The sequence below is a fragment of the Notolepis coatsorum genome (genome assembly GCF_963971535.1).
Source record: "Notolepis coatsorum genome assembly, chromosome: 18".
In the NCBI taxonomy this organism is placed as follows: Eukaryota; Metazoa; Chordata; class Actinopteri; order Aulopiformes; family Paralepididae; genus Notolepis; species Notolepis coatsorum.
Window position 1 is genome coordinate 12,403,685 of NC_140182.1, and position 14,822 is coordinate 12,418,506.

Genomic DNA, 14,822 nt, shown 5'->3' on the forward strand with positions numbered 1-14,822 from the left:
CTGAACGCTTTAGTGAGGGGATTTACATTTACAGTTAGTCATTTAGCTGAACGCTTTAGTGAGGTGATTTACATTTACAGTTAGTCATTTAGCTGAACGCTTTAGTGAGGTGATTTACATTTACAGTTAGTCATTTAGCTGAAGGCTTTAGTGAGGTGATTTACATTTACAGTTAGTCATTTAGCTGAACGCTTTAGTGAGGTGATTTACATTTACAGTTAGTCATTTAGCTGAAGGCTTTAGTGAGGTGATTTACATTTACAGTTAGTCATTTAGCTGAACGCTTTTATCCAAAGCCACTGACAGGTTCAGGTCAGTAGGAAGGTACAACCCTGGCAGCTAAGGTTCAGTAACATTGTTGAACTTGAGGGCTGCAGTCTTGAGTGCATAGTAGTATAGACATATTAGCATAGTAGGTAGTAATATAGGCATAGTAGTATAGACATATTAGCATAGTAGGTAGTAATATAGGCATAGTAGCATAGACATATTAGCATAGTAGGTCATAATATAGGCATAGTAGTATAGACATATTAGCATAGTAGGTAGTAATATAGGCATAGTAGTATAGACATATTAGCATAGTAGGTAGTAATATAGGCATAGTAGTATAGACATATTAGCATAGTAGGTAATAATATAGGCATAGTAGTATAGACATATTAGCATAGTAGGTAGTAATATAGGCATAGTAGTATAGACATATGAGCATAGTAGGTAATAATATAGACATAGTAGTATAGACATATTTGCATAGTAGGTAGTAATATAGGGCAGGGGTTCCCAAAGTTTTCAGGCCGCGACCCCCGAAATAACGGTGTCAGAGAGCCGTGACCCCCACTATTATAAAATAAAAGGTTGAAACATGCAAACGTTCACTTCAAACGCACACACACTAATAAGCATTGGAGGCTTTTAACCAGGGCCGGACTGGGGAAATCATTCAGGCCAGGAAATATAGTGCAAAATATAGCCCCAGTCAGGCCACTTTTTAATTAAGCGGGGGGTCTTAATTTCCTGCATTCTGGTGCAGGAATTTTTTTATTTGTACCCTTTAAATGCCAGTGTTTGTGATGGCATCACAAATTATTGTTAAAAAACAGGCTAGCATATGTATGATTAGCAACAACACTGATTTTGATGGATTTTCAGTTTTTTTGTAATGTCAGATTGAAAAAAATACTCACTCTTAGTCTTACCATAAGGGACTAAATTGTCCTCTTAAAAAATGCCATAAAAATATGACTATATGTTGAAATAATTTACCACTTTTTCTTTCATAAATCTTTTATTCAACTTCAGCCCTGATCATAACACCACATATCCAATTAATTTTTTATTCTAATCTTTTTTTTTATTTATTTATTGTTATCTTTTTTTTAGATAATCTCGAGACCCCCACTTTGGGAACCACTTATAGGCATAATAGTATAGACATTTTAGCATAGTAGGTAATAATATAGGCATAGTAGTATAGACATATTCACATAGTTAAGCATTACATCACTCGCAGGAGTGGTTTGTGAACAATAAACCATGCCTAGGGGTGGTTGTTAGGCCCGAGGCGCAGCCGAGGGTCGTTAGACCCCCCTAGGCATGGTTTATTGTTCACAAATCACGACTGCAAGTGGTGTAAAGCTTTTATACAACTGCCACATTCATCCAACCTTATTGCTATACAATAAACACACATTAATCGAAGATTTATTGAAAAAACCATCCGCCAGAAAAAGTTGTTCCCACAACTACAAAAAAGACAATTTGCCTCCATGTGGAAGCAGATCGGAAGTGCATCCAACCAACTAACACATCCAACTGTGTATTATTGGAATGATTGAGAGAAGTTGCCTGAATGAATGAATGAATGAAAACTTTATTTAACAGATTGCAGAATGGGTACAATACAGTACGGCTCAATACATACAATTGTTAAGGGGATGCAGACCTGAGAAAGACGTTTGTCTTGTTTCCATCAGGGTCCCCCATTTTCAATTCATATAGACATTTATGACATACACAACATACATGACATTTATGGCATAGGGACATATAGGTATTTAGTACTGATACATTTGTGACATAAGCGGTATTCAAATATACAGTGGCCTACTGTTACCCCTAGATCCTGACAGAGTATATACATATGATGGGGAGGGGACTGTACATTAGGAGGGGGTGGGTGGGTGGGAGGGAAATATACATACGGCGGGGAGGGAATATATACATGCGGTGGGGAGGAGACTGTCTATCTATGTGGAAGCAGCTTGAAGTGCATCCAACCAACTAACACATCCAACTGTGTATTATTGGAATGATTGATTGAAAATTTTATTACCAGATGCAGAATGGGTACAATACAGTACGGCTCAATACACACAATTGTTAAGGGGATGCAGACCTACTTTCTATAGAACTTCATTCTTAGATGCTTCTATAGAAAGTAGGTAAAACAAATTAAAACGTTTTCTTTGCCCTATAGGAAAAAAACGTTTTCTTCGCCCTATTTTTTTTATTTATTTTTTTAAACCTACTGTAGAGGGCCTAAACTTAACCAGTTGGAAACCAAGCATACAGTAATAAAATTAGCAATCAATCAATCAATCAACTCAATAGACCATGCTCACTTAGAACAGCGCAGCACCCAGCTCTCTCTCAGTCTGACTATCCCCCGCGTTGCAGACAGGAGTGTGTCAGCATAGACGCCTACGTAATGGAGCAGGCGAAGCGGGTGCTCTACCAGTATTGAACTTGGGGGAGCAAACTTGTCTCTTTGCTCCCTCACTTTTTGATCATATGATATATCCCCCCCCAATATATAAATATTATCTAACCATAACTACGTAATTTCAATCAAATTAATAATACGCAATGACACTTAATAGCAAGTTTTTAAGTTTCCAAAGATTGCAACACCCCCCTGCCCGATATGGTTTGATCCAGCCCCCAGCAGACATAGCGGAGCCCGGCCGGCGCACTCCAGTCTCACAGCGCTGGCAGCCTCCAGGTGTAAACTGGTAGGCAGGCAGGCAGGCAGCGTGAACACTTTGTCACAACAGCAGGATCTTCCACTAAGTAAGTTCAGTTGTTCGAACAAACTATTATGTTAGACATCATCTTTACTATTGAGTGGTATAACTTCTACCACGCAATACAATAAAATTGTTTCATGGTCCTAAATGCCATCTGGTCATACCAATAATAATAATAATAATAATAATAATAATAATAATAACAAAGTTTCCCTCTGGTTGGCGTTAGCTTTAGTGCTAGCCGCTAGCTAACGTTGTCATATATCTAGATATGTGGTGTCGTCAGCTGGATAACGTTGACTTCGTTTGCAAATTTTAACGTTCGCTATGGCAGACGAGCAGGGCCGGATTAACGACGGCCGCGGCCCGTGGGCCTTTAGTGACGAGGGCCCTCCCAATTTTTATTTTTTTTTATAATAATAATAATAATGCAATAAAAGTCTGAAAATGAAGGGATTATGTCCATGAGTGTCATTTTTAGAAATTAAGGCCTGCCTCTTATATAAGCCTCTCTAATAAAGGCCTGGTGCTCTTTGCAGCTGAGGTAAATAGAAGACCCGTCCTATATTTGAGGATTTACGGTAAATCAAGATGTTCAATTATCTTAAGGTACAATACCTGAAATGAAAATGTGTGTGTGTGTGTCCAGCCAACCAGGTAACATGGCAGAAAAAAGAAAGAATACAGACATCGGAGCATTTTTCAGTACACCAAAACGCAAAGTAAGAACCCTAGTAGCCTAATAGCTCAAAGACTTAAAGGGCGGGCTCCACAAATAATGGATTGCACGGTGTTAATTGCACCCTTACTTACAATTCATTATGAATTGTAAATGGGGGACCCTGATGTAAACAAAACAAAAGTCTTTCTCTGGTCTGCATCCCCTTAACACTTTGGGTGCCGGGAAACGTCTTTTCACGTCTTTCCCGGCCATGCTCAAGGTGCCGAAGACGCTGTACAGCGTCTTTGATCTGTTTACATCTTTTTTCTATTTTCCCCGTCTGAACTTCACCGCCGAGCTTTTGGAAGAAAATTTGAACCGGAAACTGCATTTCCTCTCAAATTTCACTAGGTGGCAGTGTCCCCCTATTTTTTAACACTATCACAATAGGGGCAATATTGTACCCCACAATGAATCTGGCATTTGATTGGCCAGCATACCTGGCCAATGTAACCACAGGTATAAAACGTTAGCGCGATCCCAGAATCGATGAGGTTTTGGAGGAGAGAGAGAGAGAGATAGATAGAGCGATAGAGAGAGAGAGAGATTGAGAGAGATATTTGAATTGAGATCAGCCTATAGTCTATATTTATAGTGTTATACAGTATAGTGGTAGTATCAGACTAATTGTAAGGTTTCAGCTGTGCTTTAGAAAGTACTTAGTCGTGCTAAGTAGTAGTACTATTCGAGGGATTAGTGTGTAGTCTAGGTAGTATATTTCAGTAGTAGTAATAGTAGTTTGATCAGTTAGTAGTTTCATTTAGATTATTAGATCAGTATGAAGAGACGTAGTGTAGGTAAGCAAGGGGACAATCCGGCGGCGGGTCGCTTTGTTCAGACGAAGCTGGCGTTTGGACCCGCGGTTGTTCGAGCAGCAGCAGCACCAACGACTTTGGTAGCTCCGATCGGAGAGAGCCGTGAGACCGTCGCTGGGCCCAGTAACGCGTCTCGCCCCGGGACCGGGAGCGGCTCTCCCCGACGCAGTTCGAGGAAGAGGAAGGCTGCCGCTGTGGTCATAGCTTCTTCATCCGAGTCAGGGGACAGCGATTCGACCGCCCACGAATCTGATGGGAGCGCCGATTGGGAACCACCAGGTAATTACACGGTCTTATATATATATATATATATATATGTGTGTGTGTGAAACGTGTATTTGATGATTTACATACTGTGACTATGTAACGTTAGTTCGCCAAACCAACGCCGATATGCATGTGATTGTGTGTGTGTGTGAAACGTGTATTTGATGATTTACATACTGTGACTATGTAACGTTAGTTCGCCAAACCAACGCCGATATGCATGTGATTGTGTGTGTGTGTGAAACGTGTATTTGATGATTTACCTAACGCTTATTCTGTGACTATGTAACGTTAGTTCGCCAAACCAACGCTGATATGCATTTATTATATTCTAGCTCCGGAATCATCTGACGATGATCTCGGCTTGGGTCGGAGGTGTTATGAGTCTGATTCATCGCACGATTCAGACGTGGGACGCGGTGGTGGTCGACGGGGCAACGGTACGTCATGTTTACTAATGCAATGTGAATATTGTTTTACGTGCATGTTCAAATCGATAGTTGAATGATATAGGATATAGGCATGTACAGGCCACCATGTTAGGTTGCAATGGTCTTGTGTGTGTGTGTGTGTGTGTGTGTGTGTGCATGTGCACGCCCTTTGAAGTGGCCCTTTGAAGTGTGTACCTATCAATGTAAGTGATAATAGTTGCATGCTGGTGGTGGTCGACGTGGTATCATGTTGCAATGTGAATATTGTTTTATGTTCAAATCGATATAGTTGATGGGTTGCATGGATGTGTGTGTAGATGCCAGCCCTTTGAAGTTGTCTACCTTTAGGTTACATGGATGTGTGTGTGTGTGTAGATGCAGGCCTCACCCCATGCCATTTGATGTGTGTGTGTGTGTGTGTGTGTGTGCACGCCCTTTGAAGTGGCCCTTTGAAGTGTGTAGCTATCAATGTAAGTGATAATAGTTGCATGCTGGTGGTGGTCGACGTGGTATCATGTTGCAATGTGAATATTGTTTTATGTTCAAATCGATATAGTTGATGGGTTGCATGGATGTGTGTGTGTGTGTGTGTGTAGATGCCAGCCCTTTGAAGTTGTCTACCTTTAGGTTACATGGATGTGTGTGTGTGTGTAGATGCAGGCCTCACCCCATGCCATTTGATGTGTGTGTGTGTGTGTGTGTGTGTGCATGTGCACGCCATTTGAAGTGTGTAGCTATCAATGTAAGTGATAATAGTTGCATGCTGGTGGTGGTCGACGTGGTATCATGTTGCAATGTGAATATTGTTTTATGTTCAAATCGATATAGTTGATGGCCATGTGCTGCTACCCATTGGGTTGCATGGATGTGTGTGTGTGTGTGTGTAGATGCCAGCCCTTTGAAGTTGTCTACCTTTAGGTTACATGGATGTGTGTGTGTGTGTGTGTAGATGCAGGCCTCACCATGTGCCCATGCCATTTGATGTGTGTGTGTATGTGTGTGTGTGTGTGTGTGTGTGTGTGTGTGCAGTGTGTGTACACACACACACACAAGATCAAAAGGCATGAATCCTCTCCAACACATTTGAACTTCGCAGTACATGGTGAGGCCTCTATAGGCCTATATTTAAATGCATGGTTTAAGTTGCATGGATGTGTGTGTGTGTGTGTGTAGATGCCAGCCCTTTGAAGTTGTCTACATTTAGCAGTAGGAGTTAGATCATTTTGTGTACTGTACTGTGTAGGGACTGTCCTGCTCCACTAGGGGCAGGCTTTTCTCATTCACTAGGCTGGGGGCGGGGCTGGCTTTTCTAATTCACAGGAGCGATCTTTTCTACTCTACGTTGGCTTTGAGAGTTGTGAATGAATGAATGAATGAAAACTTTATTTAACAGATTGCAGAATGGGTACAATACAGTACGGCTCAATACATACAATTGTTAAGGGGATGCAGACCTGAGAAAGACGTTTGTCTTGTTTCCATCAGGGTCCCCCATTTTCAATTCATATAGACATTTATGACATACACAACATACATGACATTTATGGCATAGGGCAGGGGTCTGCAATTAGGTTTGCCCACGGGCCAAATTTTCCCCAAGCCATTGTGTGGCGGGCCAATGATAATGAAAAATGTTTAACTCTGTCAAAATAAACGACATATACATGTTTGCACTGTCTTTTTTCTATTATAAAGTGCCTCTCACACAGTGCATAACACATGAACAGATCAGTAATTTGATTTTAATGCAGGTGCTCGCATTATAAATCAAATGTATTATTATTAGTATAACACATGAACAGATCAGTAGGGTGCATTTGATTTGAAGCACCGACGGCGGGTGTATTATACATCGAATGTATTATTATTATTATTATTATTATTATTATTATTATTATTATTATTATTATTATTATTATTATTATTATAACACATCAACAGATCAGTAGGGTGCATTTGATTTGAAGCACCACAGCGGGTGTATTATACATCGAATGTACAACTCACCATAATGCAGGCAGACCTGGGCTTATTATTGTTTCTGCTTCCTCCTCAATCCATGCTAATGTTTGAAATATGTCAAATGTCCACTCGCGTTGAATGCCCACCCATGTCCACCCAACTTGAACACAGTTGCTTGCTTCATTGAACCTATTCTGCAATCGGTTAATAAAGTTTTCAATCAATCAATCAATCAATCAGCCTTGTGTTGCCATGTGAACACGCAAGAGACACGTTTTGCGATAAACCCGTATTTTAAATATGACTCCTCGTTTTGTTTGTGTCTTGGAAGTCGTAGTTTCCTCTTCTGGCGCCTGAGTTGGTATTTCCTCTTTGCAAGAAGCTACCTAAAGATGTTTAATTGCATTACTGTTTAATGCCAAATTGTATTTTTCATTTAATTCAAATACCTATAGCGTGGCGCCGTCATTTCAGGAGCTTCTTCAAGCACTCTTTTTCTTTAAAGTTAATTGCATTGTTTTTCCATTGTTTTTTATTGCATTACTGTTCACATGCATGTGTGGTGCCGTCAGTCATGACTCGAGTAAAGATAAAGCTTGAATGATTTACTGAACTGGTGTTTTTATTTCATGGACTTGCGTGTTTCCCATTTCAGCACCAGCGCTGTCCACCTCACTTTGAGCAAGCCTATAGCACAGTACATTGCACTCACCTGTTATTCACTCTCAACATGGATAAAACATAAAGTATGCATATAATAAAAATAATATATATATAATATTAATATAATATAATATAAATATAATAATAATAAAAAAAAAGATTAAAATAAAATAAATATCATATTCTCAAAATAAACTGACGGGCCAGAAATTATTGCTGGCGGGCCAATTTCGGCCCGCGGGCCGCCTATTGCCGATCCCTGGCATAGGGTATTAGGGACATATAGGTATTTAGTACTGATACATTTGTAAATTGTGACATAACCGGTATTCAAATATACAGTACTGTTACCCCTAGATCCTGACAGAGTATATACATATGATGGGGAGGGGACTGTACATTAGGAGGGGGTGGGTGGGTGGGAGAGAAATATACATACGGCGGGGAGGGAATATATACATGTTTGATTGATTGAATTGATTGAAAACTTTATTAACAGATTGCAGAATGGGTACAGTACAGTACATAGATGTAGCAGTAGGCCTACTGTCTATCTGTATGTCATGTATGGGGACCCTGATGTAAACAAGACGAAAGTCTTTCTCTGGTCTGCATCCCCTTAACAATTGTGTGTATTGAGCTGTACTGTATTGTACCCATTCTGCAATCTGTTAATAAAGTTTTCAATCAATCAATCAAAACAGCTCAATACATACAATTGTTAAGGGGATGCAGACCAGAGAAAGACGTTTGTCTTGTTTACATCAGGGTCCCCCATTTTCAATTCATCATACTGTGCAGGACAGTGATGCAACAGTAGCAGGACAGTGGATCACAGTGATGTACTGTAGCAGGACAGTGATGTAGCAGGAGTCAGGACATTGGATCACAGTGATGTATGTACTGTAGCAGGACAGTGATGTAGCAGGAGTCAGGACATTGGATCACAGTGATGTGATCATTTTGTGTAGTGTACTGTGTAGGGACTGTCCTGCTCCACTAGGGGCAGGCTTTTCTCATTCACTAGGCTGGGGGCGGGGCTTGCTTTTCAATTCACAGGAGCGATCTTTTCTACCACATTGTACAACAGAACTGCCGAGTCCCGAGGCTGGTAAGTGCTAGTTAAAATGTACAGTAGTGCACAAACTCTACGTTGGCTTTGAGAGTTGTATTATACTGATATAAAAGTTATGCTGGTGAGGGGGGCGGGGGGCTGCGTCGCCCACAGTATTTGGTTAACGTTACTGTGGGAAGTTATGCTGTAGGTTGTGTATGGGGGGGGGGGGGGGGGGTACGTCGTCCACGGTCTATTTAACGTTATGTACAGTAGTTGTGTTTGATTGATTGAAAACTTTATTAACAGATTGCAGAATGGGTACAGTACAGTACATAGATGTAGCAGTACTGTCTATCTGTATGTCATGTATGTCTGTCCTGATGAATTGAAAATGGGGGACCCTGATGTAAACAAGACGAAAGTCTTTCTCTGGTCTGCATCCCCTTAACAATTGTGTGTATTGAGCTGTACTATATTGTACCCATTCTGCAATCTGTTAATAAAGTTTTCAATCAATCAATCAAAACAGCTCAATACATACAATTGTTAAGGGGATGCAGACCAGAGAAAGACGTTTGTCTTGTTTACATCAGGGTCCCCCATTTTCAATTCATCATAAACAGGGGTGTAAAAAGTACCCAGAAATTATACTTTACTACTACTATTATACTAAGTACACTGTACAACTGTACAAGCAAAACTGTACATTGGAATATTGACGAAACCATACTTGGTCATTTACTGTACATTGGAGGGGGTTGGGTTAGGACATTTACAGGGTCCAGTTTCGAATTGCAGTCTCCCGTAGTTGCTCTTTGAGAGTGGTTTTGAAAGTGGGTAGTGATTCACATTCCTTTACAGCAGGGATCAGCAACCTTTTTGATACGAAGTGCCATTTTAAAATGTTCTTGTTAACCAGTGTGCCATATCAATGTTAAGGTTAATTATGACACCACATCACAATGTAAATCTCCAACAGATCTGTAATTCTATTCCATCCATATAGGCAACGTGCATAGCAATAGTTTTAATAACCATTTTCCTCTCATAAATATATAAGAGAATGCTGCCGTCTTTATGAGATGCTTGCTTGCCATACCTGGACACATTCAGCCTTGTCTGCCTCATCCTTTAAAGTTCTCATGTTTGGTCTCAAAATGGCGTTTAACACTCAATGTTCGGCAAACAACAACAGACTGACCCTTCTCATTGGCTCTGACCATGAAATATCCCTGGTATATCAGTCAACCTACAGTACCATAAATAACAGGCTGTGCAACTGCCAATGGCTGTGAAAGAGGTAACTGCATGGGGAGGTAACTCAACATTTCCAAAAAGGTTCCTCTTACACATTTGCTAGTGTGCCATGTTGGTTTAGATAATGTGTACCAATGGTGGCACTCGTGCCTAAGGTTGCTGACCCCTGCTTTACAGCTTTGGGTAGGGCGTTCCACATCGATGTGGCATAATTGCGAACCGTGTTTAGTCCCTTGTTTGAGCCGAATCTGGGTTTAACATGATTTGTGGAGCTCCCTCTGGTGTTGTGATCGTGGTATTCACTGACCTTTGGGAAGTATTTTGACATGTACATGGGTACCTTAGTCGTATAGTGTATCTTGTTGACCAGGCCCATTGCAAGTTGCTGTACTCTGTCGTCTACTCTAAGCCATCCTAGGTTGTCAAAGTGGGCAGGGGTGAGGTGGGTTCTAGGAGTAAGGTCAAGCAGTAGTCTGACCAGTTTGTTTTGAGATCTGCCAGGTTATGACATTTATGCTTCTACCTAAAACTAGGTTATGTGAGTAGCTGGGATTGGTTCAGGTTCTGATATTGCTGTACAGGCCAAGATTTCACTGATCGCTTTAGTACTTAGACACATAGCACTATGTTGTATCCTCTCACCAGGCTCCAATGCAATGGGGCACATTTTCACATGATGTTGCTGTCAATGACGCATTATACAAAATGGTCATCAGTAGTGGCCACAGAAATAAACCCATATTCCATAATGGGACTTGAGTATACTGAATATTTGACCATACCAAATACCAAATATATTGCCAAAAGGAAAGGCCAATTTAAATTAGTATTAGCAACAGTAACAGTGTATTGCACTACTATTACTACTACTGTTAACTGTTAACTGTTACCCGTTATTGCACAAATGTATTGTTACCTGCTACCTGTTATTGCACAATTTTATTGCACACATTTTTTTGTATTGGATTCTATTATATGTTGTACCAATTGCACATCGTTGCGGGCAAGACCACCCGCATTTCATTGTATATCCGTATGCCGTGACAAATAAAACTCTTGACTTGACTTGACTTGATCTCATATAAAAGGCCTTCTAGTAGGCCAGTTGACTAACTCACATAATTAGCATCATATAGCCACAATACTAACTAACAATGCTTTACTTTTTCTCTTTCCTTGGCATGTCTCCCAGGGGGCCCGGAATCACTACTTACTGGTCTGTTTAGTCCTATCTCATTCCTCATCTCTCCTGCTCCATCCCTCATCTGCTGACTGTGGTCATCCTGTCCTGGGTGTGTTTGGTCTCCTGCTCCACTCTTCTTCAGGCTCTGTGATCCTGCACCTTTTTAGGGTGGAGGATATCGGCAGCCATTGGACGTGGTTGGCTGCCTGAATTTAGCTTAAGTCTATTGCTCTTTTTGCCCAACAAAGTAACTGCAATTTTTTTGAGGACCAGCACCATGAAAGGACAAGACAATCTGAATGTGTGCACATAACCTCACCATGCTCACTGAGAACACCTGCACAATGAGGATTACAGTTGATCACAAATGATGTGCTTGTTTATGTGTTGTGCTTGTAGTAGTAGTGTTAGCTTGTGTGCTATTTGATTGTTATTATTTACACTGTTTCTAAACAACTCCTAACTGATCAGAAAAAGTTACTGGAATATGTTGTTTCTTTACACATATGTTGGATTATGTAATTGGTTTGTCTTTTTTATTGGTTTGTCATGACAAACCAATTACATAATCCAACATATGTGTAAAGAAACAACATATTCCAGTTAACGGTATATTTTTTTAATGATTCGTTACGGCGAAATCAATACTTCCATTTGTATGAATTGCATTAAGCGGACCTTAGTATTGCTGCCTGGCTGAGGGGCTTGTTGCGGCTCATGTGCATGCGCACGCTCTGCCAATCAGAGCAACGCGGAAGGGCTTGTTGCTTACCGAAAGTATTCACGCGGTTGGGGCTCCTTTTGCACAAATTACTGCATCAATACAGCTAAATATATACTTTTCCACGATATTCTAATTTATTGAGCTGCACCTGTACATCACTGTGCTCAGGAGGCAAAACGATGTCTAACATGCCTGCCATGTATCACAAACAGTACTGTATTTGCAAATCTGGTATGTCATAAATGTATAGATGTAGCAGTACTGTCTATCTGTATGTCATGTATCAAGTTTCAAGTTCAAGTTTCTTTAATAGTTGTCATACAGAAGTACAGAATACTTTTATACAAAATGCTTCTTTCTGTTACGCTCCAGAGACTGCTAGACAAAAGATAAGTGAAATAAAATAGTATAGCATGTAAAAAAAATAGAAGTAAAAATAGAAGTCACGTACGTAGACACAGTGTAAGGGCCATATGAGTGTTTTGATTATGTCGGTAGCTTCTCCGATATATATATATATATTTTGTAATTGTGTTTAGTTTAAGGCACAATTAGGCGCCGGTGTGTAGAATATTAGAATTCATTTTGTCTAGAATAGTGTCTTATTTATGTTTGAACACTAGAGGGCTCACCGCCTCCATTATAGCCAGCTGGAAGTCATGAGATTACTTGAATGTAATTCAAGCATATATACCTTTAGGAGTTGAACATGAAGTAGTATTTTAACTTTGGGTGGAATAAAGTTTTAGAAACATTTGGGATGAATACACCTTTAAAGCTATTTGTGGGAATACACATACAAAAATAAAAACGAAAGAATGGAAAAACATGCAGAACTGATCGCTAATGCTGTCACGTCCCTGATGAAGATGAACAGGAGCACTTGGATTGGCAAGGTATTGTATTGGAGCGGACCCACGACAGGATGAAGGATGACAGGATGGGTCAAGCGCAGATGACATTTCAATGGCAACCCCCCCAAAGGAATGCGTGTGTGCTGCCCATCTCACATGTGTTACAAATAAAGACTTCATAGTCCCATTTCATTCATTTATTCATTCAAACTATTTGGGGTTATAAGCTTTAAAAGGATTTGGGGAAGACACCATAACACAATTGGGTATTAGAACCTTTAAAACCATTTGGGTGGAATACACCTTTAACTGTCCTGCTACTGTTGCATCACTGTGATGTACTGTCCTGCTAACCATTTGGGTGGAATACACCTTTAACTGTCCAGCGACTGTACACCTACTGTACTGATACTGTACTGCTACTGTACACCTACTGTACTGCTACTGTACACACCTCCTGCACATTGTGATGGGGCTGTCCTGCTAACCATTTGGGTGGAATACACCTTTAACTGTCCTGCGACTGTACACCTACTGTACTGCTACTGTACACCTACTGCACTGCTACTGTACTGATACTGTACACATACTGTACTGATACTGTACACATACTGTACACCTACTGTACACACCTCCTGCACATTGTGATGGGGCTGTCCTGCTAACCATTTGGGTGGAATACACCTTTAACTGTCCTGCGACTGTACACCTACTGTACTGCTACTGTACACCTACTGCACTGCTACTGTACTGCTACTGTACACCTACTGATACTGTACACATACTGTACTGATACTGTACACATACTGTACTGCTACTGTACACCTACTGTACTGCTACTGTACACACCTCCTGCACATTGTGATGGGGCTGTCCTGCTAACCATTTGGGTGGAATACACCTTTAACTGTCCTGCGACTGTACACCTACTGTACTGCTACTGTACACCTACTGCACTGCTACTGTACTGCTACTGTACACCTACTGATACTGTACACATACTGTACTGCTACTGTACACACCTGCACATTGTGATGGGGCTGTCCTGCTAACCATTTGGGTGGAATACACCTTTAACTGTCCTGCGACTGTACACCTACTGTACTGCTACTGTACTGCTACTGTACACCTACTGTACTGCTACTGTACACATACTGTACTGCTACTGTACACCTACTGTACTGCTACTGTACACATACTGTACTGCTACTGTACACCTACTGTACTGCTACTGTACTGCTACTGTACACACCTCCTGCACATTGTGATGGGGCTGTCCTGCTAACCATTTGGGTGGAATACACCCTTTTAACTGTCCTGCTACTGTTGCATCACTGTGATCCACTGTACTGCTACTGTATTAAAACCTTTAAAACAATTTGGGTGGAATACACCTTTAAATCATTCGATTTGGGTTATAACCTTTAACACTATTTGGGTGGAATACACCTTTAACTGTCCTGCAGCCATTTTACCACTGTCCACTGTACTGTACAGTCCTGCTACATCACTGTCCTGCTAACCATTTGGGTGGAATACACCTTTAACTGTCCTGCTACTGTTGCATCACTGTGATCCACTGTACTGCTACTGTATTATAACCTTTAAAACAATTTGGGTGGAATACACCTTTAAATCATTCGATTTGGGTTATAACCTTTAACACTATTTGGGTGGAATACACCTTTAACTGTCCTGCAGCCATTTTACCACTGTCCACTGTACTGTACTGTACAGTCCTGCTACATCACTGTCCTGCTAACCATTTGGGTGGAATACACCTTTAACTGTCCTGCTACTGTTGCATCACTGTGATCCACTGTACTGCTACTGTATTATAACCTTTAAAACAATTTGGG

The 14,822-nt window shown here is 40.7% G+C and overlaps 1 protein-coding gene across 1 annotated transcript in view; it reads right to left on the minus strand.

Annotated features, from left to right (window-relative positions):
• kcp (kielin cysteine rich BMP regulator) overlaps nucleotides 1-14,822 on the minus strand; it is a 151,539-nt gene that overhangs the window by 13,624 nt on the left and 123,093 nt on the right. The gene's annotated exons all lie outside the window — the stretch shown is intronic.